Source organism: Scyliorhinus canicula, chromosome 18 (assembly GCF_902713615.1).
Source record: "Scyliorhinus canicula chromosome 18, sScyCan1.1, whole genome shotgun sequence".
NCBI classification, from domain to species: Eukaryota; Metazoa; Chordata; class Chondrichthyes; order Carcharhiniformes; family Scyliorhinidae; genus Scyliorhinus; species Scyliorhinus canicula.
In genome coordinates this window covers 129,147,122-129,159,388 of record NC_052163.1, presented here as the reverse complement: position 1 = coordinate 129,159,388, position 12,267 = coordinate 129,147,122, and the positions used below count along the sequence as shown (strand labels likewise).

The following is a 12,267-nucleotide window of genomic DNA, read 5'->3' as shown; positions in this document are numbered from 1 at the left end:
AAGCCAGTGTTCTGCACCAATGGCAGACAGCTATGCAAATCATACCACCACAGCACCCAATACGAACCGGTTGTTCTTTGGATTTGACCAGTGTAAATCTTGCATGGGGCAGGTGGGTCTGCAAATTAAATATGTAAATATTGATGATTTAAATCTGCATTCTGGCTTTAGCTGCCATTGCACGGGTTTCCTGGGCTGTCTGAAATGGAGTAGCGGGAAAGTTGGGAGGTGTTGCAGCATTTTGAGCAGTATCCTCACTTCCATGTGCCCGTTTGCCACCTTCTGTCTCATGGTTGACCTGCACATCATGCAAACTAAGAGCTGGAGAGCACTGAATGGCTAAGCTGGGGCTTTACTGCAAACTATTTAAACTGGGGACTGAGGGTGCAGGACATTGGTGAGCACCAACATATACTCAGTTGCCTGCCCTGCCAGCTGGGCTCTCTTTCCGTGGAGGCGGACATCAGTGCCACGACCCGAGATTTCACCACACTCATGTTGGAGACAAACCCCTCCAATTTTCTCCGTTCATGCAGAGTTCCCTGGAAATGTTGACAGAGCCTCGCATATTCTCTGCTGTGGCTCCAGTCGAGGGCAGTCCAGTGGAGGACAACTGCTTCCAGTTGAGCAGAGCTTGTGGCTTGTGCACTTTCTGATGTGCATTCTCCTCTGCTTTCTCCGTCTCCAACACCTGCCTTGCTCTCTTGCACTGTGTGGCTCACCATATGAGAAACCAGCAAACTGGCGTATAGGCCCCACTGTGTGGTATGTATCTGGGCTTGTGGCGTGTGGCTGTGAATTGTGTGTCGGTGCTGTCTCAGCGTGTGTGACCTCATCTGGGAACTCCCTGGCCTTCTCCGACGTTACTCCTGATGAAAGACATGAATTAGAACTGACAAAGGGAAAGGGCTCAATGTAGTCACTGTGTGGATGATCATATTTCAGTTATGGGTGACACCAAAAAAGATGAGTGAGTGTCCCATTTGGCTTTGTGATATTTAATTGTGTCACCAGGTATATGTGAGACGCCATCTCTCCATCTCCAATGGCCACGTTCTCTGCCACTCTGCTAATTTTTAGTGTGTGATCCTCCACAGCAATCAGAATGATTATGACTGGCAGTCTCACCCACAGGTCTCTGCTACTCCCTGGAGTTCTGCCCTCTCTTGCCCTGAAAGATGAGAAAGCACAGTAGTGAGTGTGAGATATGGATTGTGATGAGATAATGGAGGGGCAGCATTTATGGAGGTGACTGTGAGGGATGGAAATAAGCCGGGGTGAGCGTCTGTGGTTGTTGTTCAGATGTGGATGTGACGAGATGAGTCGATGGTGAGAGATGAAGGGTGGAGCGGCGAGTTGTGTTACTCTGAGGAGCAGTGTACAGGGGATGCTTCATTAAGTCAGTGAGAGGTTATTGTGGCATGGTACTCACCCTGGTGAACCTTTTTCAGCCACGTATCCATGAGCAAGGGACCACGTTCTTGCAGCTCAACTCTTCACCCACATCCAGCCATGCCTGCTTTCTTTCCGTGGCAGGCATCTTCCTAGTATCTCTATTCTGACCCTAAAACGTCCACATCATGACCTCCAGGAATGTGTCAGAGAATTGGACTGTGGTGGCCGGTGTGGTGGTTGGGGGGGGGGGGGGGGGGGGGGGGGGGGGGGGGGGGGGGGGAAGGAGGTGGGTGGGGGGTTAGCTTTCCCACATTGTGGCTCTATCAGTGTTGCCTGTGTTCTGACAATTGTAACATGGAGCCAATCTGACTCCTGGCAGGGTCCATTTGAATAGTGAAGCCGGAAGGTTCAGGATCACGTCCACCTGCTCAGATTGGCTGGGAAACCAGGACTTGGGGTACTAATGCCATGACTCAGTTACAAAGCTACAGCAAACCTGACACCTCTAATGTTTGTGTACCCCTCCCACCATTGGCAGGTCCATCACTTAAAATCTACCCAAAATATATATACAGTATATATTTTTTAGGTATTTTGTTCCAAACGTATATGAAAAATTACAACACATAAACAATTCGGGAAATAAAGTTCCCAAAAGACAACTATGCAGTTTTTTACAAATGTTTTTCCTTTTCCGCCCTCCCCCCTCACCCCCTGCGATGAACAACTCCTCAAACACGGTCACGAACATCCCCACCTCGGCTCAAAATCCTCCGCTGAACCCCTCAACTCGTATTTGATCTTTTCCAGCTGAAGAAAGTCATATAATTCCCCCCAGCCAGGCCTCTACCCCCAGTGGCATTGCTCCCCCCAGCCAGGCCTCTACCCCCAGTGGCATTGCTCCCCCAGCCAGGCCTCTACCCCCAGTGGCATTGCTCACCCAGCCAGGCCTCTACCCCCAGTGGCATTGCTCACCCCAGCCAGGCCTCTACCCCCAGTGGCATTGCTCACCCAGCCAGGCCGCTACCCCCAGTGGCATTGCTCCCCCCAGCCAGGCCGCTACCCCCAGTGGCATTGCTCCCCCAGCCAGACTGCTACCCCCGGTGGCATTGCTCCCCCAGCCAGGCCGCTACCCCCAGTGGCATTGCTCCCCCAGCCAGGCCGCTTCCCCCGGTGGCATTGCTCCCCCAGCCAGGCCTCTACCCCCAGTGGCATTGCTCCCCCAGCCAGGCCTCTACCCCCAGTGGCATTGCTCACCCAGCCAGGCCTCTACCCCCAGTGGCATTGCTCACCCAGCCAGACTGCTACCCCCAGTGGCATTGCTCACCCAGCCAGACTGCTACCCCCGGTGGCATTGCTCACCCAGCCAGGCCGCTTCCCCCGGTGGCATTGCTCACCCAGCCAGACTGCTACCCCCAGTGGCATTGCTCACCCAGCCAGACTGCTACACCCGGTGGCATTGCTCCCCCAGCCAGGCCGCTACCCCCAGTGGCATTGCTCACCCAGCCAGACTGCTACCCCCAGTGGCATTGCTCACCCAGCCAGACTGCTACCCCCGGTGGCATTGCTCACCCAGCCAGGCCGCTTCCCCCGGTGGCATTGCTCCCCCCAGCCAGGCCTCTACCCCCAGTGGCATTGCTCACCCAGCCAGGCCGCTACCCCCAGTGGCATTGCTCCCCCCAGCCAGGCTGCTACCCCCGGTGGCATTGCTCCCCCAGCCAGGCCGCTACCCCCGGTGGCATTGCTCACCCAGCCAGGCCGCTACCCCCAGTGGCATTGCTCCCCCCAGCCAGGCTGCTACCCCCAGTGGCATTGCTCACCCAGCCAGACTGCTACCCCCGGTGGCATTGCTCACCCAGCCAGGCCGCTACCCCCAGTGGCATTGCTCCCCCAGCCAGGCCGCTACCCCCAGTGGCATTGCTCCCCCAGCCAGGCCGCTACCCCCAGTGGCATTGCTCCCCCAGCCAGGCTGCTACCCCCAGTGGCATTGCTCCCCCAGCCAGGCTGCTACCCCCGGTGGCATTGCTCCCCCAGCCAGGCTGCTACCCCCAGTGGCATTGCTCCCCCAGCCAGGCCGCTACCCCCGGTGGCATTGCTCCCCCCAGCCAGGCTGCTACCCCCAGTGGCATTGCTCCCCCAGCCAGGCTGCTACCCCCGGTGGCATTGCTCCCCCAGCCACACTGCTACCCCCAGTGGCATTGCTCCCCCAGCCAGACTGCTACCCCCGGTGGCATTGCTCCCCCAGCCAGACTGCTACCCCCGGTGGCATTGCTCCCCCAGCCACACTGCTACCCCCAGTGGCATTGCTCCCCCAGCCAGGCCGCTACCCCAAGTGGCATTGCTCCCCCAGCCAGGCTGCTACCCCCAGTGGCATTGCTCCCCCCAGCCAGGCCTCTACCCCCAGTGGCATTGCTCCCCCAGCCAGGCCACTACCCCCAGTGGCATTGCTCCCCCCAGCCAGGCCTCTACCCCCAGTGGCATTGCTCACCCAGCCAGACTGCTACCCCCGGTGGCATTGCTCACCCAGCCAGGCCGCTACCCCCAGTGGCATTGCTCCCCCCAGCCAGGCCGCTACCCCCAGTGGCATTGCTCACCCAGCCAGACTGCTACCCCCAGTGGCATTGCTCCCCCCAGCCAGGCTGCTACCCCCAATGGCATTGCTCACCCAGCCAGACTGCTACCCCCAGTGGCATTGCTCCCCCAGCCAGGCCGCTACCCCCAGTGGCATTGCTCCCCCAGCCAGGCCTCTACCCCCAGTGGCATTGCTCCCCAGCCAGGCCGCTACCCCCAGTGGCATTGCTCCCCCAGCCAGACCGCTACCCCCGGTGGCATTGATCACCCAGCCAGACTGCTACCCCCAGTGGCATTGCTCCCCCCAGCCAGGCCTCTACCCCCAGTGGCATTGCTCCCCCAGCCAGGCTTCTACCCCCAGTGGCATTGCTCCCCCAGCCAGGCTGCTACCCCCGGTGGCATTGCTCCCCCAGCCACACTGCTACCCCCAGTGGCATTGCTCCCCCAGCCACACTGCTACCCCCAGTGGCATTGCTCCCCCCAGCCAGGCCTCTACCCCCAGTGGCATTGCTCCCCCAGCCAGGCCACTACCCCCAGTGGCATTGCTCCCCCCAGCCAGGCCTCTACCCCCAGTGGCATTGCTCACCCAGCCAGACTGCTACCCCCAGTGGCATTGCTCACCCAGCCAGACTGCTACCCCCAGTGGCATTGCTCACCCAGCCAGACTGCTACCCCCAGTGGCATTGCTCCCCCCAGCCAGGCCGCTACCCCCAGTGGCATTGCTCCCCCAGCCAGGCCGCTACCCCCGGTGGCATTGCTCACCCAGCCAGGCCGCTACCCCCAGTGGCATTGCTCCCCCCAGCCAGGCCTCTACCCCCAGTGGCATTGCTCCCCCAGCCAGGCCGCTACCCCCAGTGGCATTGCTCCCCCAGCCAGGCCGCTACCCCCGGTGGCATTGCTCCCCCAGCCAGACTGCTACCCCCGGTGGCATTGCTCCCCCAGCCAGACTGCTACCCCCAGTGGCATTGCTCCCCCAGCCAGACTGCTACCCCCGGTGGCATTGCTCCCCCCAGCCAGGCTGCTACCCCCGGTGGCATTGCTCCCCCAGCCAGGCTGCTACCCCCAGTGGCATTGCTCCCCCAGCCAGGCTGCTACCCCCAGTGGCATTGCTCCCCCAGCCAGGCCGCTACCCCCAGTGGCATTGCTCCCCCAGCCAGACCGCTACCCCCGGTGGCATTGCTCACCCAGCCAGACTGCTACCCCCAGTGGCATTGCTCCCCCCAGCCAGGCCTCTACCCCCAGTGGCATTGCTCCCCCAGCCAGGCTGCTACCCCCGGTGGCATTGCTCCCCCAGCCACACTGCTACCCCCAGTGGCATTGCTCCCCCAGCCAGGCCGCTACCCCCAGTGGCATTGCTCCCCCAGCCAGGCCGCTACCCCCGGTGGCATTGCTCACCCAGCCAGGCCGCTACCCCCGGTGGCATTGCTCCCCCAGCCAGACTGCTACCCCAGTGGCATTTCTCCCCCAGCCAGGCTGCTACCCCCAGTGGCATTGCTCCCCTCAGCCAGGCTGCTACCCCCAGTGGCATTGCTCCCCCAGCCAGACTGCTACCCCCGGTGGCATTGCTCCCCCAGCCAGGCCGCTACCCCCGGTGGCATTGCTCACCCAGCCAGGCTGCTACCCCCAGTGGCATTGCTCCCCCAGCCAGGCTGCTACCCCAGGTGGCATTGCTCCCCCAGCCACACTGCTACCCCCGGTGGCATTGCTCATCAGCCAGGCTGCTACCCCCGGGGGAATTGCTCACCCAGCCAGGCCTCTACCCCCAGTGGCATTGCTCCCCCAGCCAGACTGCTACCCCCGGTGGCATTGCTGACCGCCACTCCAACAGAATTCTTCGCTGGGCAATCAGAGAGGCGAAGGCCACAACATCGGTTTTCCTCCTCTCCATCAGCCAGCTTCTCCGATATCCCAAATATCGCCACCAAAGGGTCCAGCTCCACCTCCTCCCCCACTCCCCTCGTTAGCGCTGCGAATACCCCCCCCCCCCCCCCCCCCCCCCCCGCCCCCCGGAATCTCTCCAACTTTCCACAGCCCCAGAACTTCTGTAAGTGGTTCTCTGTTCCCCGCCCACACTTCTCACACTTGTCTACCCCTCCTAAATGAACCCACTCTCTTGCCTGTGTTATGTGTTCCCTGTGTACGACCTTGAACTTCATTCTTGCGCACAAGGAAGTTGCATTTACCCGTTGTAGCGCCTCACTCAATACTCCCCAGTTTATCTCCTCTCCCAGCTCCCCCCCCCCCCCACTTCTCCTTAACCTTCACCACCCGCTCACCTCTGCCCCAAATTTCTAACATTTTCAATTACACATACCTTTTATATTTTTATATGAATGACGGGTGGCTCATTGCAGGATATAATTAGATGTGTTAATAAAGTTATGAATTTGGAATTATTCATTTTTGCTTTCTCATGAGTGACAGTGAAGTCAGACAAAGCAGAAAGTAGGATAGTACAGAGGGTGTAATCACAGGTCCAAGAAACATCCATTGCTACTTCCCACTACAGCAGCTGGTGATATTTGAATTCAGTTAATAAATCTGGAATATAAAACTCGCCTCAGGAATGGTGACCATGGGGAAGATTTTTTGGTCGCGCCCTTTTTCAGACCCGAAATTCCCGCCCGATGTCAACCGCAACGGTCCGGCAAATTGTCCGTCCCCACCCACGATGATTCCTGCGGCAAACAGGACCGGAAAATCTACCCCCATGTAACCATCATCAAGGATGGTTAAAAACCATTTGATTCACCAATAGGAAAGGAAATCTGCCATCTGACTTGGTCTGGCCGTCACGTGACTCCGGACCCACAGCGATGTGGTTGACTCTTAACTGTCCCCTGTTGCAGCGGATGTTATTTTCATTAACAAAGCTCATGCCATTGTGCCATAACCATCTTCCTATAGATTGAATTCAGCATCGTTGCCTTTAAATCTGCTCCACGCCAGGCAGGAACCAGAATTCAAAATGATAAAGACGTCCTGTTATTAACTTGCAAAGTTGTGTGTCCCCTGAATTTCCATGTTTCCAACCCACAACTGTGCTCACTCTCTCCCTTCCTCCCCACTCACTCCCCCCTCGCAAATATCAGGGACAATGAGCCAGAGCAAGATATTGTGTGATGGAGAAGGAAGAACCTATTTGATGGCACATTTGGAGGTTAATGAGAAATTTGAGACTAGACTTGAGAAAAGATCAATAAGCACCCAGGTTTTGCCTTGTATTTATTCTAAAAGTGCAAGAGAAGTGATAAAAAAAACTTCCTGAAAATATGGAGAAATATGTCAAAGTCTCAGTTAGTCCTTTCATGAGATTGAAAAGATTTTGAGGGGAGAAAGTATCTGGCATTGAAGAGGAAATTGGGTCTATTGGAGTTACTTTCAACAATGAAGGTTATAAGTTTGTTTTATTTGAGATCAGGTGCAATAGAGAGATTGAGATGTATGTACATCAAGCATAGAACATACAGTGCAGAAGGAGGCCATTTGGCCCATCGAGTCTGCACTAACCCACTTAAGCCCTCACTTCCACCCTATCCCCGTAACCCAATAACCCCCCCCCCCCCCAACCTTTTTGGACACTAAAGGCAATTTATCATGACCAATCCACCTAACCTGCACGAATTTGGACTGTGGGAGAAAACCGGAGCATCCGGAGGAAGCCCACGCAGACACGGGGACAACGTGCAGACTCCGCACAGACAGTGATCCAAGCCGGGAATTGAACCTGGGACCCTGGCGCTGTGAAGCCACAGTGCTACCATGCTGGAGAGGAAAGGCTAAAGGTGAAGTCTTCAAAGACTTCAAATAACTCCAGGTGGACTTGTGAGACATGAACAAACTCTGGGCCAGATTTCTGTGGAGTCAGGAAGACTGTGGATCACTGAAAATGGTGGGCTGGATCCGGATGTGGAAGACCCATCCCTATTTCCAACAGATCCAAAATTTGCTGGCAGAGGAAGGACATACAAGAGGGAAACCCAAACTTAAGAGGGTCATTTAAACCTGGTGCTGAATTCAAACAGACCACATTTTGACTTTTGCAAGGGTCTTGACTTGCAGTGTGGGGTTGCAAATTGATGGATTTGACAAAATGGATAAGGTCTGTAGAAGTGTCATAATCTGAAGGTTTTTTAATTCCTTTCTTATTTAAACTTTTTAAAAAGGCAGTAACTGTCAGTGGGAGTGAAAACAAATCCTCTGCTGGACTCATATGATTGACAAGCATAGGTTAGAGAAACAAAAGTAGCATCTGGCTGTGCAGTTTCAGCAGAGCTCTTTGTTTACATTTTCCCAAGGGCTATCATTGTGTCATTATGAATGCTTGAGTGAGTTCCAAAAGTTTCAATTATCTCAGTAGGGGATTCTGAGTTCACAGTTTGATTGATAGTTTAAAGAGTCTATTAGAATTAGAATCATAGAATTCCTACACTGCAGAAGGAGGCCAATCAGCCCATCGTGCCTGTACTGACCCTCTGAAAGAGCACCATACCTGAGCCCAATCACCCGCCCTATCCCTGTAATCCCATAACCCTACCTAACTTGCACATCTTTGGACTGTGGGAGGAAACCCACGCAGACACAGGGGGAATGTACAAACTCGACACAGACGTTAAAGGATTAGCTGTCTTTCAAGTGGGGCCGAATAGAAGTGTGTTTGTTTTTGTAAGAAATTAACCACTTAAAGAGATTTAAAAGCTTTGATGGGAGTTTTTTTCACTATCATGTGTCCAGCATTGGGCGCAGTAATAAATTCTAAGACATTTATTTTCTTCATCCCCCCATGACTCTTAAGGTTTGTCCGTGGTCGATACTGGGTAGGAGGCTAAGTAAGGGGGCCATCGGGGAATGGTGAGGGGGGGGGGGGGGGCGCATGTGGCACTGAATTGGCATTGAGGGTGTGAGGCACCAAGGGGGTGGGTGGGGAGCATGTTGGCACTCAGTAAGCCTGGGAGGTATGAGGGACCATGGGGGTGGTATGAGGTGAGGGGGTGTGAACGGTGAAGGCTGGGGAGCCTAACAATGTCTAAAGCAACTGGGATGAATTCCCAGAGCACTGGGGTGGGCCTCCAAACCAGCCTCCCTTGGGACTCTACACGCTGCCTCTGGGTCAACCCGCCTGACCCAATCCGGCACCCACCACATACACCTCTCCCCAAAGTGAGGTCTCTTTACTGTGGCTGGCCCAGTGAGTCAGACAATTTCCTAACTCGAGCTACCCTTGACAGCCAAATTCTAGCCCTGTGCCCCATAACCGGCAAGAAGATTCTTTCATTCAATATTGTGCCATTCAACAAGCAGGACGTCTGTGTCAATTTCAAGTGAAGTAGATTTATAGTCAGTATGTAATTTAAAGACGCAAACAGTTACTTTCAATTTGCGTCCCAGACACTTTCATTCATGCTGATTTCATATCAGAATGAATTTTGTTTAATATGAACTTTGGAAACTAAATTCCTCCGCTATTCTTGCTTCAGAACACTATGAAAACCCACCCATCAGTCACAAAGGTTTTTAATGATAGGATGCTAGTAATAACAGCAGTTAGCTGGATGTTTTGCCTCTTGCTGTGTGAAGTATTTGATCTCTATGTATCTCCAGTTAGGAAGTGATGCTGGTGGAGTGACACTCTACACTCCGCCCAACTGAAACTTGGATAGAAAATGTCCCTAATCCCGGTTGATTCCTGGAAAGGACTTGCTATCACTCAAAGTACAAACAGGAATTCAGGATCTGCCTGGTTAGAGAAGAGATGATGAGATCGCCACTTCCTTCTCTGCTGTGAATCCAAACCATCTTCTCTCAAAACCTCAGAATAAATCACCTGTTGCAGCTCCAGTTTGAATTAGAATGGATAAGCCATGTTTACACTTTCAAATTACATCCGGTTCAAAGATTTCCAAGCATTTACATTCCTTTGTACACCAACTCTCAGGTTTTAGGTAGGCTGGCATTAAATTACTCAACCTGACTCACACTGAGTCAGAACAATGCGAAGATCTCTTTCTTCGTGGCTCTAACTACAGCACATCTTAAGGTAGGCAGCATTGTATACTCCACTTACCAATTGGAGCACTTCTGCTACAACATTTACATTCAGATTATCCATCAAATTAGCCGAAATACGTACGACAAAAACAAACCAATAAATGGACAATACAGAGCAACAATAAAGTCTCACACGATGAATTGGGGGGAGGCGGCAGGGTGGGTCGGTCAGCAGATTTCATCTTGCCATCTTTAGTTACACTGAATGTATTCACCACATGTTTATACCATGTTTGTAATCTCGTGGCATGAAGCAAACAACGTCATTCTGCTCACCAACCACTAACACCCCCTTACCGCCATCTCCCCGTCCCCCCACACACCCCCAGCCCTCCTGCGGAAATACTGTTTGCCTAATTAATGTTGGACCTTAACCTGGTGTTGTAAGACTTCTTACTAATTAATGTTGCACAGACCTCTGGAAGAATATATGCCAAATAACGTGTTGAATTTTGGTGCCTAAGGAGGAATCAAAAAATCCTAAGCTTGTCATAAAGCATAAAAATGAGTGGAAATAATTTAACAGCATCAGATGAACAGGAAGATTTAATTATGGGTTTTAAAACTCTTGGTATCTGCTATATTCTATACTGTAGTCTGTTTTAAAATATATTTATAAAGTCACTGGGGTAAAGTGTCTCCGGCACAGTAGCAGGTCCAATGAGCAAAGTGTCTGCCGGGCCCTAACTGAGCCTCTAGGATTGAACTTCCATTAGTTTATGCAGGAGGAATATCTGGTCGACTCTGTCACTGGATTGTGATTTTCCGAGCTTTGGTAAGGTGTTGTTAATGTCCAGGCTCCGCTCATCATAGTTTGTGTTTAGTTTAATTTCCTGAAATGCAGGAAGTTATTTGACCGTTCTCAGCCTTTGGTGTCTGTTAAGGATAATTCAGATTCCATGCTGTTAAAAAAGTCCAACTTGTTGAAGTTAATTTTAACTCGGCAAGGTAGTGAAAAATGGTGCTGGAGCGTCAGTAGCTCACTTTACACCTCTCCCATTTTTATTTTCCCTTGAAACAAATGAAAATAAAAGACAAGAGATATGTAAAATAGGCTGCAGGTCCATGGTTCCCCTTTTCACACTGTCGTGCAGAGTCAGAATTATCCCCATTGTGACATATTCAGAGCAAAGAATTTTTAACTCAAGCAGCGACTCAGTCATCCACAGAAAAGCTGCCACTCAGCACTTGGAAATCTGTCACTCTTCTCTCAAGAGCTTTGGTAAGGTTGGGTGTGCACCCACTCATGCACGCACACACGCATGCACGCACACATTACAATTGTGTACAGAATCATACACACTTGTATCGTACTCACACACGTACAAGCACACACACTTGTACATGCTCTCATTCACACTTGTATATGCACTCATACATACTTGCACTCATAGACACTTGTGTATGCACTCATACACACTAGTATATGCGCTCATACACACTAGTATATGCACTCATACACACTTGTATATGCACTCATACACACTAGTATATGCACTCATACACACTAGTATATGCACTCATACACACTAGTATATGCACTCATACACACTAGTATATGCACTCATACACACTAGTATATGCACTCATACACACTTGTATATACACTCATACACACTTGTATATGCACTCATACACACTAGTATATACACTCATACACACTTGTGTATGCACTCATACACACTAGTATATACACTCATACACACTTGTGTATGCACTCATACATGTATATGCACTGATACATACTAGTATATGCGCTCATACGCACTTGTATATGCACTCATACACACTAGTATATACACGTATACACACTTGTATATGCACTCATACATGTATATGCACTGATACATACTAGTATATGCGCTCATGCACACTTGTATATGCACTCATACACACTTGTATATGCACTCATACACACTAGTATATACACGTATACACACTAGTATATGCACTCATACACACTAGTATATACACGTATACACACTTGTATATGCACTCATACATGTATATGCACTGATACATACTAGTATATGCGCTCATACGCACTTGTATCTGCACTCATACACAGTAGTATATGTGCTCATACACACTTGTATATGCACTCATACATACTAGTATATGCACTCATACAGTTGTATATGCACTCATACATACTAGTATATGCACTCATACAGTTGTATATGCACTCATACATACTAGTATATGCACTCATACAGTTGTATATGCACTCATACATACTAGTATATGCGCTCA

At 51.8% G+C, this 12,267-nt stretch overlaps 1 protein-coding gene across 4 annotated transcripts in view; it reads right to left on the bottom strand.

Moving 5' to 3' along the window:
• Positions 1-12,267, bottom strand: part of cbarpb (CACN subunit beta associated regulatory protein b) — a 240,877-nt gene that overhangs the window by 15,394 nt on the left and 213,216 nt on the right. The gene's annotated exons all lie outside the window — the stretch shown is intronic.